The following is a 19,792-nucleotide window of genomic DNA, read 5'->3' on the forward strand; positions in this document are numbered from 1 at the left end:
AGGGCCGGTGTCCTGTAGCTTTTAGATGTGTCTCTGCTCCAACACACCTGAGTCAGATAATGAGGTGATTAGCAGCACTCTGGAGAACTTTACGTCCTGAGGAGGTAATTCAGCCACTTGATTCAGGTGTGTTCAGGTCTATAACAACCTCTGCCTGAGAGCTACAATTGTCTGATGTGTTGTTTCATTGAATTAGATTTTGTTTTTGCAGTCCGACGACTGTTTCCGCTTTCCACACGCACATATATTTTCCTGTTGGAGGCAGTTTTTTAAAATGTGTGTTGCTTTATGTGATTGGTTAGGAAATGTATTCGTTTTTGATATTTCACTTTGCCAAATATTAGCAACACATAGCAGCTGATGTGAGGATATTTTTCATCTCGCAAAATTATTGACTAAACTGGACAAAGAGATGTCTGAAGAGACATTTTCAGTCTGACAGGTTAAGATACTAATTACATTTATTAAGTTTTTGCCATTGTTGACAAGATATGGGATGTGCTTTGCAAGTTTCTTATATTGATTTTAATTTTAATAGTTTAAATTGATCTAAAATATTTCCTTTACTTTAACTTTCAAAAATAATTCAACATGTTACGTGTTTTTCTGCTGATTTCAGAATGTTGTAATATTTCATAAGATACTTATTCCTGTCTATAATAAAATGAGATTTTTGAAAAACATAGCTTAATTACTGGCATTTACCAGAAGTGTCATCTGTCTTTAATTGTTTTTTCATAAACTGACAACTGCTCTAAACTCTTTTAATTTCACCTGTTTTGTGTAATGACTTCATTTTTGTCAAATTCGTAATAAATATTAACCACTTTGTAATAAACTTATTTTTTTTCTGGCGAGGCAGTAAGGGAATCCTGGGTCCAAATTTGGATTTTCTCCATCTTCATCTGTAGAATTTCTTTTGCTACTCTAGTTTTATGTAGCAGTCAAATAGCCTGTCTAGAAAACAGTGTTTTGTTTTGCTTTTTCTTTTTTGCATCTCTCTGTTGGCAGATGCCTGACCTTAATGAATAAAGTCTTAATTGAAATAAAAATAGCTGAGATTGATGTAAGTTTGTAATATCAAAACCGTAAGATTCAATGGGTTACAAGAAAAATATGCTGTCACCAGATCTGGCTAGCAGGGGCTCCTTCCCCATTAAGGAGGGAAAAAAGTAATTTCCCCTTGAAGCCCTTATAACACTGATTTACAGTTTGACTGATGGTATAAAAAATGTCGTTCTGTGTGTCTAAAATATTCTAATAGGAGCCAAAATTGACACATTTGCGTTGAAGAGACCGTGGAACTATTGTGTGATATGATGGTTTACCATATTGCCAGCCGTCGATTTTAATTGGTCGATAGAATTCTCCCAAGTTCTCGTCCCATATCGCGGTACTGAACATTCTTCCCAGTGAGAAGCAGCCCTTCAACTGTTTTCAGTCGCTGTTGTGGCTGCGAAGAAGAGTGGTCAGACTGTGTGTTTGGTTCACCGTAATTCACCCCGAGGCTTAGCGGGACTCCTTTAAATTGACCGACTAACTGAACCAGCCCCCAGGGGCATCTGTGAAGAAACTCCAGGTCTGTACCAGCGCAGTTAATCCCGCAGGTAGGATTGCTGTCGTTATGTCCTGTTGGCTCCCTCTCTCCTCTTCTCCTCTAGACGCTCTCGTGCATGCAGTTTAACATCACCAAATCATTTAACTTGTCTCCTGCTTTTCCTCCGCTTCGTCGTTTCTCACACCTTTTTTTTTTAGTTACGCTGCGTTGAGCAGTTTTACCTCAAACTCAGAGTCCTAAATCACTCAGCGTGGCTTTGGGAGAACCTGAGTGGGGATGCAGGAACTTCACAGCTCTCTGGCGACTCTGTCTCCGGGATGAAATATCCCCGTTAGCTTGTATGCTAACGATACATCTGCTTAGATTAAAGTAGCCTGGCTGCCTCGGCTCTAGCTAGCTGGCTGGGTCGCCTGGCAGCTCCGCACAGTGATATCGGTTTCCCAGTGTTGCTGTGTTGGACAGGCGGTGATGAGGTGGCAGCTTAACTTTTACTCCTGGTTTAGCTAACGGTCCGCGATCTACATTAAGGTTTCTGTGTACTAACAGCTCGGTGTTGAGTTTATTACGCCTAAAAACCATTGAAACAGAATGTAGCTACTTTGGTTGATGTTACTCTTCAGTATCTCAGTCTCCTGTCCATCGCCGTTCACCTCCTGAAATATCCCCCCACCCACAACGCGCTATAGTAGCTCTACTTTATTTCCCCGTCGTGGGGTTGAAATCTGTGCAACTATTAGGACCTTACAAATAGGAGCGCTGATTTTTACTTGATATTTTAGTGTTCATTTCTCGTCCGAACATGTTTTACACCAGGTTTCAAATCAAACTTTACCGAAGAGATTTTATTTCTCTGAAAACTTAATGATATTGTTTTGTTCAGAGCTTCGAAGACGGCTCTCATGACTTTTTTATTTGTTTTCTCCAACCTCTCGTTCAAAGGTCTGTAATTTGTAGATAAGGTCAAAAGTATTGGAAAAATACTGACTTTTATTCAAGTTGCTTAAAATTTACCAGCAGAGGAAATTACACTGTATGTACTTGTGCATAATAAAAATCTAATTATTTAGGTCTTTTTTTAAAAAATATATATAATTTTCCAAAGTGAACACCTCCAAAACAATAGTTTTAAAGTGAACAGTTTCAATATTTTTAACAGGGAAAAAATGACCTACCAGTTATAACATTTTTTGTAGTAATAAAAGTATGACATCTTTTTTCAAATGAGGGTAACAATCCCTTTTGTAAAACAATATCTCTTCAAATACAAACTTAAAATCAGCCACCTAAAACAAAACTCGATCTGCTGGAGTTTTTTTTTTTTAAGCATTAAGACATCTGCCTAGGTCTTAGGCCAATGTTGTTTATTTTATTTCCCCCTCAGTTTCAAAAATTCTTTCAGATAACTATGCTATTAATTTGTTTGCCTTGTGATCCATAATAGTTGTGTATGAGCAAAGCTTGTTTTGAATTTTTCGCCCTTTTCATAAACTAGAAAGTTTGCTTTGAAGGTAGTAATTATTAATGACTGCTGGTGCAGCCGCATGCTGTGCTGGGCTCAGGTCTCTCCCGCATGGCTGCCGGTTGAACCTCTGCTGACGGTGCCGTGAAAACAGGCTGCAGGGTGAGTCCAGGTTCACTTGCAGTTCAGTTTGGATCAGAGTCTTTGAGAGTATCTACTGGATAAGCTTTTGTTTTAGTCTTGCCATGTGAGTACATCCTTTCCAGACACTCCTGTCTTTACTTACAGCCCAAAAATATGCACATTAGATTTAATGGTGTCCATAAGTTTCACTTTTGTGTACATTTATAGTTGTTTGTCCTGCTTTTTTTGCTATGTTGCCCCAAGATGGATTGACATCTCTTATCCACTGACTGCTGGAAATGGGCACTAGTCACTGCAGATACAGATTTTAAAGCTGATGTTTTGGGCAAATAATAATTTTTTAACGTGATTTTCTTTATGGTGTTCTTTTTTGACAGCTGGTAACTTTTATTATTCAAGACTTGGCACACACTCTGCCTCAGATTGGTTAGCCAAAAGGAAAACTGCATTTAAAATTTCCAGAGTGAAGGAAAATAAAACGTGCTTATGTTAAATTGTGAAATTTAAGAAAAAGGAGGTAAATAAAAACTGTGCGAGAGCAAATAATACATTTGGCAACAGTTGCAGACAATATGAGCAGATCTGTTTTGTCAGATCAGTAAACATTTCTCATCCTTTACAGTCTTATACCATCATTTCATAGTTTGACTCCGGTGAAAGTCCAGTTTGCTTTCAAATTTATGCAACCCAGAGTTTTTCACTACATTGGTTTAGCAGAGAGAGCTAGCTCTACTGTTAAATTGGCCTTCAGTTTTTAGAGGGCTCTGATGGGAGAAGTGTTGGTGAATAGTGAGTAGTGCGCTATGCGTCATTAATTCAACTAAATTTGTGATTAAAATACTGTTTGAAAAGCTGTTCAGTATGTTTTAATAAGAGAAAGTTTTATTATGAGATGTAAAAGTCACATTTCCATAGCAGCAGCCAGTCTCACATTATTAATGTATCAAAAGATACAAACATTTTTTCATATTCTCAACAAGTGCTTTACATATTTCATGCAATCACGCGTTAGTGTCTCTAAAATGCAAAAGACCACCATTTTGAAATAAACATGTTAGAATTTTATGAAAACCTTGAAAAAATGAGGGCAAAATTCATTAGTTTAATAGTTTAATCAGCACAATTACCCAGCAGTAATCGCGAGGGAAGTGGAGAAAGAAGCCGAAAATAACCGCTTAATTTACAGATTTTCCTCCTCGTTTAATCTTTTTAGTTTTTTTATTTTTTTTTATGTGTGACCATCACGTGCACAGTCGAGGCATTGGCTGGCTAATGCGTGCTCAAAGTGCTGCTTGTCCTGCACCGACTCGGATGCTGCTGGACCTCGGACGGGCCTCGCAGCATCATGATCAGGAATCAGGCTATTATCAGCGGATCCTTAAAGCCCTGTAAGTTTGGAGGTGCAGCCACAGCAGATCAAACTTGACACTGTGTCGGGTTCATTTATCCCAGTGCAGACCACTGCCGGGAGCCACTCACCACTGCTTATTGGTAGCACACCGCTAGCTTTGTTATTTCAAGGACACTCGCACACATTTATCTAGCCGTAATGACTTGCTTGCATCAAAGTTGGTCAGCTCTTTTTACACTTGCATCGAGCCAGCAAAACGGCAAGAGCTGGGTGTTCACTTTGCAGCTGTTAGGTTTTCTTAAAGTAACAAGATTTTTGGGTTGATCTTTTATTTTGCAGTGCAGAAATGTCATATTTACAAATTTGGACTCCATAGGGAAACAACCCAAGACAACTAAGTCTGTTAGTCTTTAAAATATAATTTAATGTCGATTATTTTTGTTGGAAGCTTTGATATTTAATTTTTCAAAAGGATTACTGGTTGTGGTTATTTTTTTTATTTCAGCAACTTTCCAAAATGAGACACGTTAGAAATTTCAAAAACCATCGATAAAATGTCACAAACTACAAAATTGCCGAGAATCAGTGTAGAATACATTTTAAATTGTCAGTGTAAATAAATGTTTTAAACTGTATTTAGCTTGAAAGAAATCGGCTTACTGTCACTGTTTTTACTTTATGAAACCAGTTTTTGGACTTTAAAGCATTTTTGCAATATTGGATTAATATTGCAATCACAGTGGTCTGCTTAGATGCAATATTAAGTTCACTTTAACTTTCTGGTTACAATGTTGTGATCTAATGAATTAAAAAATGTGTCACCCTGAGCTGCAAACCGAATACATGACTATTTAAACTTGGACAATAATTAGGAGTCCTTTAAATATATTTTACTCTGTTTAAATTCCAAAAATCTATTGATTCTGCGTTTATTATGCTGACAGTAACGGTTTACAAACCCCAAGTAGAACCGTCCGTGAAAGCAGACAGTGCAGTAAGTAACAAATAGTTGTTGATTAGTTTCAGCTATTAGAAACAGAGTTTCCATGCTTTGTAATGGCGTCCTGAGATTTGTTTGACAAAAAAAACAAAACCTCAACCCGCAGTGTGTATTTGTGCTATTTCTGAGCAGTGGCAGATTGCAGTAACGCTGACAGAAGCTGGCATCTTGCTAATTAGTCAGTGAGTTAATGAGAAATCCTTATAGAAGGCAGAATGCATTATGTCGCACCACAAACCGAGTGTGTGTAGGTGAACTGCTTGGACCAGATTTTATTATGGTTGCGAGGAGAAGATGATTAATTGTTTGAAGCTTTGAAATCCATACAAGTACCTGGAAAAAGCAATCCAACCTTTCTTAGATATAGTATGGCAATCTGCTGTGATTTTTCTTTTTATTTGTGTTTGATTCAAAACCCCATGAAGCTCTATGTTACCCTCCTCCTGGACGTGGGCATCAAAGACAAATACTAAAAGCTTAATTTTTGCCTTTCCTTTTTCATCAACCTTCCCTTTTGTATGTTTTGTCATATAGTTTGAAAAATAAATAAATAAATAAATAAACCAAAGTTTTAGATTCATTGACTCACAGAAAAGACTCATGTCTAATTGAATACCTTTCACATTTTCACTATTTCTAAACCTCATTGTAAAGTTGGTTCTAAATCAACTTTTTTTTTTTTTTTACATCCTTTCCGATGAATATTAAATCTGCCTGCTCTTTGTGCCAAGTTTCAATCTGGTACTTTGATTTGGTGTTGACGCATGTCACTCCTAAAGGTTTTTCAGGCACTTCTGAGTGCCTTTAGTCAACACACTGTAGCACTCTGCATGGACAGTCAAGTGTCCTTGTAGCTGAAGCTCTCTCTTGAAACATTGAGGAGCGTGGTGGAGAAAACTGTCAGGGTGGTAACAATGTTTTGTACTGGATTCCTCTCATTTTTCTGCTCTTATGTGCCATTAGTGGGATAAAATGTGAGCCAAGAGGCAATCGAATTGCTGCTTTATTTCTCTGCACTGTATTTCTCTCTCTCTCTCTGTGAGTACATCTGTCTTTGTTAGGTGTTCAGTTTGTATAGCTCAGTTGCCTTTAAAAGAAAATGTGTTCCCTTTTGTGTGCATCTCAGCAAGTATAGTCATATCAACAATTTGGGGACCATTTTGAAGTTGCTGAAGCAGTTTTTTTTTCTCTTTGCCAGACTACTGAGTCACTGCAAGCTTTACTCCAGCCTGCACATGCGTGTAGCTCGAGGCTTAAAGTTCTCAGCCCGAAAAACAAACATGTTTACTTTTAACTTTTTGAATTCTGGTTCGGATATGTTGAATGTATCTCTAAATTATTAACAGCAGCTAGTGATTTAGCTTTTTTTTTTTTTTCCAATTAAGTGTTTTTCAAGTGCTTTCAAGGCTATAGAAACTCAGATTTGACCTTTGCTGCTTTTGTTGTGGTCTTTTCAAAGGGTTCTTGCTGTCGCAGAATAGCCAAAATATGAAGAATCTAAAAGCTTTCTCGTTATTGTATGCATGAAGATGCCCACCAGATGCATAAAGAACACTATAAGACTGCTATTTGCACATCTAGAAGTCCTGAAAGCTAAAATAAGTCTTCAATTAGTAGCAACTTTATAAATGGCTTATTAAAATGTTTTGTTGAATGTTGTCCCTTATTCCATGGTAGGATTAACTTAAAAAAATAGTACAGTGAAAGCCTCAGTCAATAAATTGTATTATGTCTAGAGTACTAGATAATAGGATTAGACAATAAGTCAATAACAATATGTATTGCTGTAGACACGTGGTCATTATCAATAGATAATACATCTGATAGAATATTCAATATATAGAATAGTCACTGAACTCAGATCCAGAACTGCATGGCATTCTGGGAGGTGTAGGCAGAGGAAAGGGTTTAGCTGCTCAACTTCTCTCAGCTTGCTAAGCAAGGTTGGTGGCATCAACAACTAACTCACTCACTCTGTGGTTACCTAGCAACAACCTGTTGAGTAAATTGTGCATCAGCCGTTTCAGGTCTCACCACTGTGCCTCATAACTGCTTAATAAAACAATGACGTGGAGGGAAACTGTGGATAAGAGGCATGCCACCAGTTTCAGTATTTCAAAAATATGAATCGATAATTATCAGTATCGACAATCATCAATGTTGATTGATATGAAACGCCTATATTGTGATAACACTAGTACTACTACTCCTAATAATAATTTTATAAAGCACTTTCAAACTTCTGAACAATTACAAGGAGATAAAAACAAAATAAAACAATGCAGTTTAAAATTACCCACAAGTCTTCCTCTGATTGGCTGATCAGCCCCCTCGTGATGACTCCTTCCCTGGAAGCTCGGGTTAACCAAGTCCCGGTTCACGAAGAAACACCAAGAGGTTTTGAGACTATGAATCCTCCCTTTTTCAGTAATATCAATTCAGTTAGTCATTATTACAGCTTTATATTTGGCTGCTAGCTATTTGATCAGTTTATACAAACACATTAAAAAAATAAAACTTTCTTTGAAGAACCATCAGCAGAGTACAGTTATTACAGTATTGCTAAATGTTTTAATTTTCTTTCTCAATTAATCATTAGGGAATACATGAGTTGGATTATCTTAAAATTAAATTATTAACTCCTTGATCTCAGCTAATGAACGGCACTTCGGCAACCCTACAGGTGGTATAGTGTAGTAGATGGAGTTCCTTATTTCTTGTTTTTTTGTCTTTGTTAAACTTTTGATTTAAAAATCTAATTCTAAGATAAATATAAGACTTGTTTATTTTTCTTAAATTCAATAGACTTGATTTTTCTAACAGTAATGCAATTTGAAGCATCATAAGCATGCTGTGGAGTTGAACATAGATGTCTCATCCAATATATTCCAATTAAAATTTAATCCAATACAGTTAGATTTACATTTAACTTAATCACCTTCAGTGCAATTACATCAAGTTATGACGCAGTTCAAAAACAATCCTGAGGTTGAAGCAGCAGCAGCATCCTTCTGGCTTGGCCAACTTGAAATTGAGAGCAGCGGGAAGATAAAGAAAGAAAGAAATATCTACAAACTCCTCCCATTGTAGAAATAATGTTCACACAAATTAAAAAGCAAATTAATTAACGTTGTACTATTTTCTCTGGCAGGAAAAGGTTTGATGTATTTGGGCAAATCTTCATTGCAGCATATTTATCATTTAGTCTCTGTGTTTCAGTTCAATGCTTCTTTTTTTTTTGGAGTTGTTTGAGGTGGTTAGAGCTCATTTCTGTGGGATACTAATGTTGCTCTTGTCCTCTGACCCCCACAGTACAGCTAACACAGCCTGCTTCAAAAGCAAGCACACAAACGGCTTATGTTTGCATACCGTGGAGCCACATCCCTCCCCCAGGCACTCTCCACTAAACCCCTCTCCACTATTAAATACCAACCATCATTTACAACAAAGGAAGTGGCCTCAGTTGCTCTCAGGCATGCAGACACGAGTAATGGTATTGAATCATTATCCAATTTGCTCTTGGGTTTTCAGAGAAACAAGTATTTGTGAAAAATACATCTTAACACACATTTTGGATTACATATGTAGCTAAAGATTAGGAGCTGGTAGCTCCCAACTGGATTTTGAAGAAGTTGAAAAACTCTACAGGGAGTTGTTCTGCTTGGCTGGCTCGTGATTATGTTTGGAGCACTTTTGACTTTGTCTTTTGTCCTAAGCCAACATGAATCCTGGACTAACCACACATCTGATTCAGTAATGTTCTGTAGCATTATTCTCTTTCAGAATGTAACCTGAAAAGAATCTGTCAACCTGTGTTACTTCATATTAAGTTTGTGTTAAGAGCATTTTTACTGATGTTTTTCTTGTGGTTTTTAATTTTACATTGAGATTTTTGTGTCTTTCATCTTGGCCTTACTCTCAAAATGGCTTCCGTTATTACTCTGGGTTTTGCTTACTCGACTGTTAACACCTCAGTAAAATAGGGTTGGGAGCATGGGTTGCATATATGTGGAAGACATAAATGACCTCAAGGGAGAGATTAGCCTGACAGTGCTGTTAACTATAAAATGACTGCTTAACATCCAGACGCCGGTATTACATTAGACCAAAATATCCCTATTAAAACTGACTATATTTAAGAAATCTCTTTTTCTCATCAAGGATTTTGAGACTATACTATTCTCTTGTATTTCCCTAATTTGCTGTTTGTGGTGTTGTTTAGCAACAGCCTTTGGGAAGAGAACAATGACGGTGCGAGGGTGTGAGAACTCTAAAGAATTAAGTAAACTCTCTCTCCATATTTGCTTCAGGTCCACACAGAGAGAGATCTATTTATGCTCTTTGGATGCGGACTTTTCTATAAAAGTGTAAAATGGAGCATGTTCCTGCAGTGCTATAAAAAATATGTAAATTACTCTTGATTTTTCTGCTGTGCTCTGTGACTGGCAGTAAGAAATAATGGCGTGCCACTGCTTTTATACTGAATTTACAAGCAAATTGCATTATTTAGTTCACAAATGATCAGTTTCTTTCACCAAGGTGATTGCATAAAACATTTTTTTAAAGGTGTCAAAAAAAAGAGTGAAAACATTATGACCCGTGGCATTTGAAATAAATATGAACAATTAAAACTGGTATTCAAAGCAGTTTAAACGCCTGAAGTACTGTCGAGTTTAAATTGGCGTAGGTCCAATTAAACTACAATAGTTGTGTGCACAATAGAGCAGTGGTTCTTAACCTGGGTTCGATTGAACCTCAGGGGTTCGATGAGTCGGTCTCAGGGGTTCGGCGGAGCCTCTGCCGTGGAGGTAAAGAAACCCTTGTGTAAAGTCGTCATGACGCCCCGCTTTGCCATCTCTTGCTGCAGAGGATCACGTTTCATTGCTTCGCCAATCAGTGCTGGAGATTAGCACTGATTGAAGGAGCTCCACTCTCAGCATGGATTTGAACTTGTGTCTTTAATTACTTAAGCAAAGCTCAAAATTTTTACCAAATTCTGTAACTTTCGGTGTACTTCTAAATCTGCTCCTTAGTCGCATCTTTTCGGGGTTGCTACTGCCTCTAGTGGCGTGGGGGTGGTAACACAACTAATATAATTACATTCCTAAATCAGAATACCACAGTCTTTATTTATTATTCATTTTTCATTCTCTTAAGAATGTAGAGCTAATTAAATGATCTAAACAAGACCTTAAAGTGGTTCCAGTTTCTCTCGATGGCCAACCTGTTGAAACTGGCAAATTTTAAATACCTTGGGTCGTTCCTGGACAGTCAGCTCAACTTTGCTGAAAACACTGACTATATTTTGAAGAACTGTTCTCAGAGACTCTACCTTTTAAGAAGACTTAGTGATCTTGGGGTGACCCAACTAGACACTAGTTGGGTCACCCCTATGTCTTGAATTTGGGGGGGGGGGAAAATCATGTTTTATTTATCACTACAGAAGGGTTCAGTGAATGCGCATATGAAACTGGTGGGTTCGGTACCTCAAAAAAGGTTAAGGACCACTGCATTAGAGCTATAAAATACCAGAAAAATGTGATTGTGATATCATTATTGAATATTTGTATTAACATTGGTTAAACCACTTTCGCCTGGTTCTTTTATTTCATCGAATCTCGGACACTAAAACCATAAATTCAGTGTGGGTGGGCAGAGTCCAACTAACAGGCCAAATATACACACACTCTGTTTTTCCGTCGGACCATCTTTAGCTTTAAGCCACACATTGGCTGTTGTATTATTGGCAACTTTGGAGATGTTGCAGCGTTTCCTACCATTACCTTTTTGCATAGATTTTTTGTGAAGGTCTTGTAGAGATGGTTACTGTGCAGTTTCCTCTCTAGAACATTTCAAAGGTTCACAGTGGAGTCTGGACTATTTGGTGGCCACTCAATATTTCACAAGACATTCAAGGCAAGATTAAGATACATGTCTGACGTTTCCATGAATGAAGACAGAATGAACGAATCAAGACAGCAAAGGTGGTTTGATGCCAGGCTGCCTTTGTTACACACATCCAAGCAAGGTCGTCAAAGGCCTGCATGAGCTGACTTCCACAAGACGAAATGATGTAGTGATAATAAATGGTTTGTGCTACCAGCCAACAGCCCGATATATCCATAATGTTGACGTCAAAGATCATAACTGTCCCAGTCTATCGGTTTGTCCTTTGAAAACTAACAGCTGTACAGGACAACACCATAATCACTTTTGACTTACAACTAGGCAAAGGGAGCCCAGAAGTGATTCGTCTTTACAAGGTTATGACAGAAATGTTTTGTGAAAGATACTCCTATGTGTACGTGTCTCAAAAAAACCTCCATTGATGGAATAACCTCCTTCTTCGGGCACATAATCTTGCTGAACTTTGACATGACAAACTCAGCAACTTCTGATCACAGCACTGCCCCCACAGTCTTTTACAGGAGGCCCTAGGCATGAAGGTGCATGACCTCATCTATTCCAGTTCTAACCCTGATGTGCACATCATTCTTGAGCAGGGTGATGAATCTGGACTTATCAAACCTTCTACTATTGCTAGACAGTCCAAACTTTGTGCTTGCTAACAGACTAAAGCCTTTTCCTCTGACTATCTTCACTAATCAGTGGTTTGCTTCAGACTACATCGCTCAAATCCCATGAGTTCCCTTTGCACTGTGCATGTGGAAATGCCTTTATTTTTTACCACTGAACGTAGCTGTGAATTGTGTTGTTTTTATTTTGATTTCTCAAAATGTTTAAATGAATGCCGATCACAATCATCCGAGATCATTCTCCAAACCACATTTCTTCCGTGAACGTCAAAGCTCCCCATGCAGTTTTTAATAATACTTTGGATGGTTGTTGACCTAATTTTCTTTCCTCAATTTCATAGATGTTTTCTTTGCTTGAGGCATGTGGGAATAACGTGACCTTTCTGAAATAGATTAACATCTTCTCCACAACAACAGGATACGTCTTCAGATGTAGAAGCTTCTTGCATCGGTTAGATTATGTAATTTGTTGCCTGCTGAAACACAATCAGCCCTGGAGTTTTAATAAGTGGGAGTCTCCCACCTATTTTCTTTGTTAAATCCAGGACTTGTTCTTGGACTGTTGGTGTGATATGGTAACTTTCAACTCAGATGCTCCAGTCAAGCTGCAAGATTTTCTTTAAAAGACACCACTAATGGGTCTGGAAAGGAATTCTGCTTGTTTCTGAGGACGCAGTCAGTTTGAGCGTGTTATTTTATACTTAATTGGTAACGATCCAGTTTCACTGTATGTAACTATTGGTGTTTGTCAGCCTGCACGAGAAACAGTGAAGTAAACATCTTCAAACATTAATGACAGCTGAATACTTTATGTCAAAGCTGGGAAGAAGACTTAAGCAGAACTTCTCAAAGAAAAACCCAAGTGTCTTGTGTTGCTATTTTTAAGGCAAGAACAAAAAAGCTGAAGTAAATATTTAACCTTACAAGAACTTTAGTGTTTATATATAAGTTCATTTTCAGCCAATTTGCTAATTGAATAGCTTGGTGCAATAAAGTTGTGTAGCGTTCCCTCGACTACTATTTCACATTCACACTCATAACCGCCATCCGCTATTACCACCCAGTGTGAACGAAGGCTTTCTTAGATAATTGTTTTAATAGCCGTCATTACAGCCCAGCACTGTTCAATATTGCAAAACTGGCAGTCTCAAGACGTCTCATTCCTCTTCCCTGAACAAAATGATCCTTCTACGACCCTCGACTGCAGTGCCCCTATGACATTCACACTTGATTAGGCTTGCAAATGAAGTTTTCCTTATTTTAGGGCATGAGGTGCGACCTTGGCTCAAGAGTCCTGTTAAGTCTTATTGGATTTGCTGGACATACTAGGCTCAAAAGAGTTATTTTATTATTATTTTTTTTTCAGTTTCACATCTAAGCTGGGAAGTTGTCCCAGTGGTATTATCTGCAACTAATTCACTTGCTTCATCAGCTTTTCTTAGTCTACAGATAGTTGATTGCGCATCTTTCTTTGTGCCACGGGAATATTCACTTGGTAAATAAATGGCTACCACAAAAACAACAGCAACCAAATTAAAAAACTACCATCTGCGGATTTATCTTTAATCTCCTTCTTCTGTCGGCAACTAATTGTCGCACCGTAATTGTTAATTGTTGCTGACAAAGTAGGTTATTCTGCCTTCATTATAATACCAAATTACACCTGCGCCACTATAAAGGGTCAAAACACTTTGAAGGCATTTTGAGTCTCGTAAGGAATTAAGCTAAGGATGATTTAAATCATGTTTGTACCTGACCGGCATTGCTGTTCTTATTTTAGTAAACATTGTGCGCTCAATTATTAGTCGGGTTGTATTTTTTTTTTAGGGGGCGGGGGGGTTAGCTATAGTTTTCTTAAATATTTAAGAATAGAAAACATAGTTTGTGTTTCCTTTGAACAGTATCTGTTGTTAAAATAATTAGGCAAAGATGGTGTGAAACTTGATTAAAAAAATGACAATATTTCCAACTGACTTGTTCCTCATTATCCATTAAAGAGTAAATAAACATTTCAGAAACAAATAAGTGACCAAAATATCCACTTTTCCCTTCAATAAGTCACTTCCATTTGCTTTAGTAAATCAACTGCATTTGATAGTTGATTTACTGTGTTTTCAGAGGCCTGATTGTACCTCTGAAAACACAGTAATGTAATTTGTTCATATCTTTAAATACCTTGATATTTATTGATGGTTTCACAATGATTTTTTTTTCTTTTGTTTCAGTGATTTGTCATTATGACCTTCGATCCAGGAAGTTTCACTAGTCTTGCTCTTTGCGTGTTAAAGCAAACCTCACACATATGACAAGTTGGGCAGGAAAAAAAACGTGGCCTTCTCTAGTTGCAAACTTGAAAACTTATTTCGTTCCAAGAAGAAACTCTCCAACAAATGTATAATTAAATGTTTTCTTCTTCTTGGATTTCACCCTTCAAAGATGCATACTGCTCCTTCCTTTGACCCCTAGCATCAGTATGACTTTCGATCCATCTCACTGAATCAACATACCGGTGCTAGTTCTTACCAAGCAGTTCTAGGGTATAAACCGTGTTGCCCTGAGCAAACCTCTCCGTCTTTCTATTCTTATTCTACAAACAAATGAGAAGCACATCTTTTTTGTAATTTCAGCAATGCCTGCTAATGAGCTGGCAGGGCAAAGAGGATTTCAGCCTTGGCTTACTGGTCAGCTTATGTCTTCTCACTCATTATCTCACTCATTCTATTATTACCAGAAAATTAGAAAAGCATTCGCAGTAAGACAGTGCACTCGTATTGCTTAGCAGTCAACACTGCTGCTGTATGAAAGCAAGGATATCGGAACCTACTGGCCTTTTTGCTTGAGCTGTAAATTGTCTTTCTGCAACAGGCTTTCTTTTTGGCTACTCTAGATTTTATCTTGCAGAACATGCTGATTATGTGGACTGCAGAACAATGACACAAGGAAAATGTAAATTAATGCTTTCTGGTGACAACTTGAAATTTATTTTTTTTTCAGCTTTTTAACGCAACTAAGCAATTCTCAACTTTTGATTTGAGAGCTTTTGAGTTTGTGGTCTTCACACATGTGATGTATGTTTTCTTAAGTGTTAAAAAAAAGTCAGAGGTTATCATTGTGGTTGCTGGCATTCATTTGAGAACTGCATGACCTCACCTTGGACTTGTTTTAGTTTTGGCTTCTAAAAGGCTGCTGGAGTATTTAGAGCCGAATCTAGAAAAATAATGGAGCTTAAGTTTATAAATGAAGATATACAGCTAACTTGTACCCAGTTATTGCTGAACAACCAACAAGATGTGGCTTTTCTCACATCTTTATCTCTTTTCTGTATAATCATCATCCACTTTTCACCTCAGCATTGAAAGTCTGCATAGACTATTGTAGCAGGACGGACTTGTATCTAAATATATTTATCTTTATTAATAAACAATAATGTTTTGGCAAACAGAAAATAAAATTTATCTGTAAATTAATATGTCTGGGTTACTGGAAGGATTTTTCAGTGATTTCAAGTACAAATGCACCTCTTGACCAGGGATTGGATCGAGGCTATTTTTCTTTTATCGAATCTGATCAGTGATCATTAGGTTAGGAAAAAAAGATGCTTGAAATTGGCACTTATGTTCTGTTTTGTGTTGGAATAATGAATTGGAATATGTGGGTCAAACCTAGATCACTGTTGCTCCATTAAGACGTCTACCAAGTGTATTAATGAGTTTGTTTGTTGTCTAGACCTTGATATTTTTCATGTTTTGAGTGAGAGGCATCCCAAGTTGCAATTCTGTATTCAAGCATTAAAAAAGGTCTTGGTTTGCTAAGTTCCTACGTGAAAAACAACAAGAGCTCACCTACGATCCATGAGAAGCGAAAACCATAACATTTTCTGCAGCAGCTTATATTGTATCTAATTATAATTTGCAGTACTGTAAAACATAAAACAGTATTTAACTGAGTTCTAGTTTCCCACTGAACTGTGCAATGCAGTGGGTTGTAATGGTGCGTCCACCAAACAGACACAGTCGCTAGGAATAACCACATTCCTTTACATATCCATAACAGCTGCTCTGTGTTTGTTGGATAGTCTATTATTGTGACGCAGCCAACTGGATGTCGTCATTGAGATTGTGTTTGAATATTTGTGCCTTTATGCATCAGACAACAAAAGGATTTTATAAAAGAACTTATATGTTCATTCTTTCTAGATCTATATTAGTTGTAATCTACTTGGCATTAAGACTGTTATGAGTTTAGCTCTAATCTAAATGTAATCATAGCCATGTTCTGCAGTGATCAGATAAAATGCAACTAATCCTGGCATTGATACACACACACACACTGATTTCCTCAGATACCCTCCTTCTGAAATGGTTCCAGTGGACATTTGGACAGTGACAGAGGTGTGAAAGCCAAGCCACATGGACACACTGGGTTACAAACTCGGCTACAAATTGATAGACTTCTGAAGTCCGTCAAACTGGCAGTAGCTTTTTTTTTTTTTTTATACAAATCTACAAAGCAGGAAGACGACATATTTCAGACGAGAAATTCAGAACCAATCAATAGTACGATGTTTTCATTGCCAGAGCATTTCATTGCTGCAGAAATAATGCATGTCATGTGAGGTGAAGTGAAGGAAATGGAAATGGCTTGCAAGCTGCAGAAAGACAAACGGCAATTACATTCAGGGGAGACGGCCACAGATTGGCAGTACGGTGCAGCCCTGATGGGAGATATAATTTGCTTGGAGAGACCAGGAAAAGTTGCAGAATAGAGTAGAGACGAGGTCAGTTTTGAAAGAGACAAAAATCACTTCAGGGCTCTTCCTCTCAACAGCTCTCTTCTCCTTGGCCTCACATGTTCAGCCTTGTTATCAAATGGCTTACAGACTCTTGACATTTCTCCTGAATTCTTTAGCTGGGTGTGTCAAAGTGCTTTACATAAAAATCTCACTGTGGCCTTCTTCTTTTTCTAACCTTAGCTGTCTCAAAAATTGTGGGTGTTTTTCTTTTTTCTTCCCTGAAGACTAGATTTGAAGTGACCCTTTTGGAAAACAGCAGGTGTTGTAGAAGTGGGGGCAGGGTTGTCGAGCTGAAGTGTGATTGGAGTAGGACATGCAAAATAGGGTAAATTTAGCGGTCTCAACAAGAGTGCCGTTAATAAGTCAGCTTGTTTATGTAAGATAGGCACGTAGAAACTAAAAAAAACAACAAAATACTATATCAAAACTTGCTTATTTTCTCCATTCCTTTTTAATAAAAAGGCTTTTCAGGCCCTGACTTGTAAGCTCCGCTAAGACAGCTGTGCATACTCCCCACATTAATTCTTGGTTATTTTTGATCCAGTTACTGTGGCCGTATTTGAATGTGATCTACATGGCGATCACTTATCCAGATTTGTTTAGCTTTCTGGACATTTTTAATTCAGTGTCTCTCAGGAACTACTTGAAATGCATAAATATTAATTAACAGGTTTTATTTAGTTTTTTACCTTTATAGGTTGATACTCTCCCAAGACCTTGCCTTAAATGCCTTCTCGCTGTCTTGTGATCTGCGACCCACTCCTATTATCTCTCTGAGTTCCTGAAGAAGACAATAACAAAACAGAGTTGGTGAGAGTGTAAACTTAGAGTGACTAGGATAGCATTTAATCATATTATTTAGCTTTTTTTTCCAAAGCCTTCTTTTGCTAGTGTGAGTGCACATAGTTGTGGATCTTGGGCAGCCTAAGGGGTTGAGTTATAAAACAATGAGGACTCATCTTTTACTGTTGTGTACAAAAACTAAATATTAATTTGTCTACTGACCCATTAACATCCCCACTAGTTGTCAACATATTTACTCGGATTCAAAGCTTTTCAGTGGCAATGTAACAACCAGGGAGAATTACCTGCCTGATTTAGTCGACCTGCTTCCTCATTTCTGTTTCCAGGTCAGGGAGGGAAGTACACAAATCGGGAAGATTTAAAAACTTTTGCATCTTTACATTACAACGTTAAACCACAGTTTAAATCTCAGGCTGCTTCCTTTAAGAATGCTCTGATGAGTTATGAGATGCGATATAGGTTTGGACTCTTATTAATAATTCTCTGTTGTTTTTTTTCTTCTTTTTCTTCTTCTTCTTCTTTTTTTTCAATATTTTTACACTGCAAATAGCTACTACTGAGAAACGGAGTGTGTCCGAGTGGGGGAGAAAAAACAGCCCCTAAACACTGCGATGCTCTACTTCTCACTAGTTGTTTCTATTTCTGGCCGGCTGGATCGCTTTTCAGTGAGAATTTGACATTTCAGGAGGAAGCCTCTCTGATTGACAGATAATGATATATGCATATGCAGAACAGAGGGGAGAAGAATAACCCCTTGCCTCTCCTCTGTCCCCAGAGCTTCTTTGTTCAGCTGCCTTTATTTTTTCATTCCATCATATCTGCTGAAGATTGAGCGATATATACCATCAAAGCCTTTTAGAGGCTTCCCACTCTCTTCCAAAATCCTTTTTATTTTCAACAGATTCAGCTGCTTAATATTCCTTAGCAGTCTGTGGCCTTTTTACAGAACTAACAAGGTTCTGAAGATGCAAGTCTTGTCTTCATGTGAAAGACAGCTGGGGCACAGCCCTCTTCTTCTTCTTTTTTTTTTTTTGTGGAGCTCATGCCGCAGTGTCTGTGCTGCTAACAAGTTCAGAGCTGCTCTCAGACACAAAAGCAAGTGGGAAGTGACTCGTTATTTATATTTTATTGGATATTGTTTAATATTTCTAGTGAAATATTAAATAGTACACCACAGTTAGTTGTGTATCTTTTTAAATGTATAGCTTTGCTTTTATTCCACATGTTTAATTTAGTAATTAGAGTAGCTAGTTCAGCATATAATTAAATGCAAGGGTTGTAAAAGTTATTAAATGCAAACATTAATCAAAGTAGCAAACACAATATTTTAATTAATTTTTTGCCTGGCATAGTTTGGATGTTTGTAAACACTATTGTCATGCTTAGAGTTGCACAATATATTAAATTCAATCTACATTTTAATATCAGTGTATGCAATATTGCAATCACAAATGACTTCTTGTACACAATTGTTATGAGGATCCTATAGTTCAGCCATCTTTTGTTCACAGTTTGCATATAGATGATGCGTTTGGCCAGCTGGATGGACCTCAACTGACCTTAATGGCCCCATTAGGTTTTTATTTATTCTGTATATCTGAGACATCAGATCTCAGCAATAAATGTGGGCACATTGTTCAAAGGTGGCATAAGAAAAAAAAAAGTAGATTGTAAGGTAATCACAATCAGTTTTGTCAGTATATGAAGTTTCAGCTTTAGCAGCACATATAATTTGTAGTATTTACTCGGTCCCTTTTTAAGCGCTTATATTTATAATCTTCAAATTAACCCTTTGTTATATTGCTATATTTAAATCAGTAAGTATGGGCACATATAAACATACTTACTGATTTAAACGAAGGGGTTCGGTGTTTGAAATGAACTCGCATAAGTCTTGGCTAGGCCTGTCACGATAACAAATTTTGCTGGACGATTGTCTAAAAAATTATTGCGATAAACGATAATATTGTTTCAAGACCTTTTGACACTAATGGAAATGACTAATAATGCATGCGATTTCCTGTCATAGATAGATACACTTTATTTTCAAAAGAACACATAACACTGGAACTGATAAACTAAATAAACAAAACAAAAATAAAATGGATTCTCAGTCTCCATTAACAAAAAACGTACTTGAATTAAAAC

General features: G+C 37.4%; 1 protein-coding gene across 2 annotated transcripts in view; it reads left to right on the forward strand.

Moving 5' to 3' along the window:
* Positions 1-1,393: 1,393 nt before the first annotated feature.
* glceb (glucuronic acid epimerase b) overlaps positions 1,394-19,792 on the forward strand; it is a 57,035-nt gene continuing 38,636 nt past the window's right edge. The window contains exons 1-2 of one of the 2 annotated variants that reach the window (XM_015007843.2): positions 1,394-1,607; positions 4,415-4,549. The gene's annotated coding sequence lies outside the window, so the exon portion shown is untranslated. The remainder of the gene's footprint in view (positions 1,608-4,414; positions 4,550-19,792) is intronic. The other variant, XM_015007840.2, reaches the window with a different exon arrangement.

The sequence above is a fragment of the Poecilia mexicana genome, unplaced genomic scaffold (genome assembly GCF_051168715.1).
Source record: "Poecilia mexicana isolate PSO_F unplaced genomic scaffold, ASM5116871v1 scaffold_3, whole genome shotgun sequence".
NCBI lineage: Eukaryota > Metazoa > Chordata > Actinopteri > Cyprinodontiformes > Poeciliidae > Poecilia > Poecilia mexicana.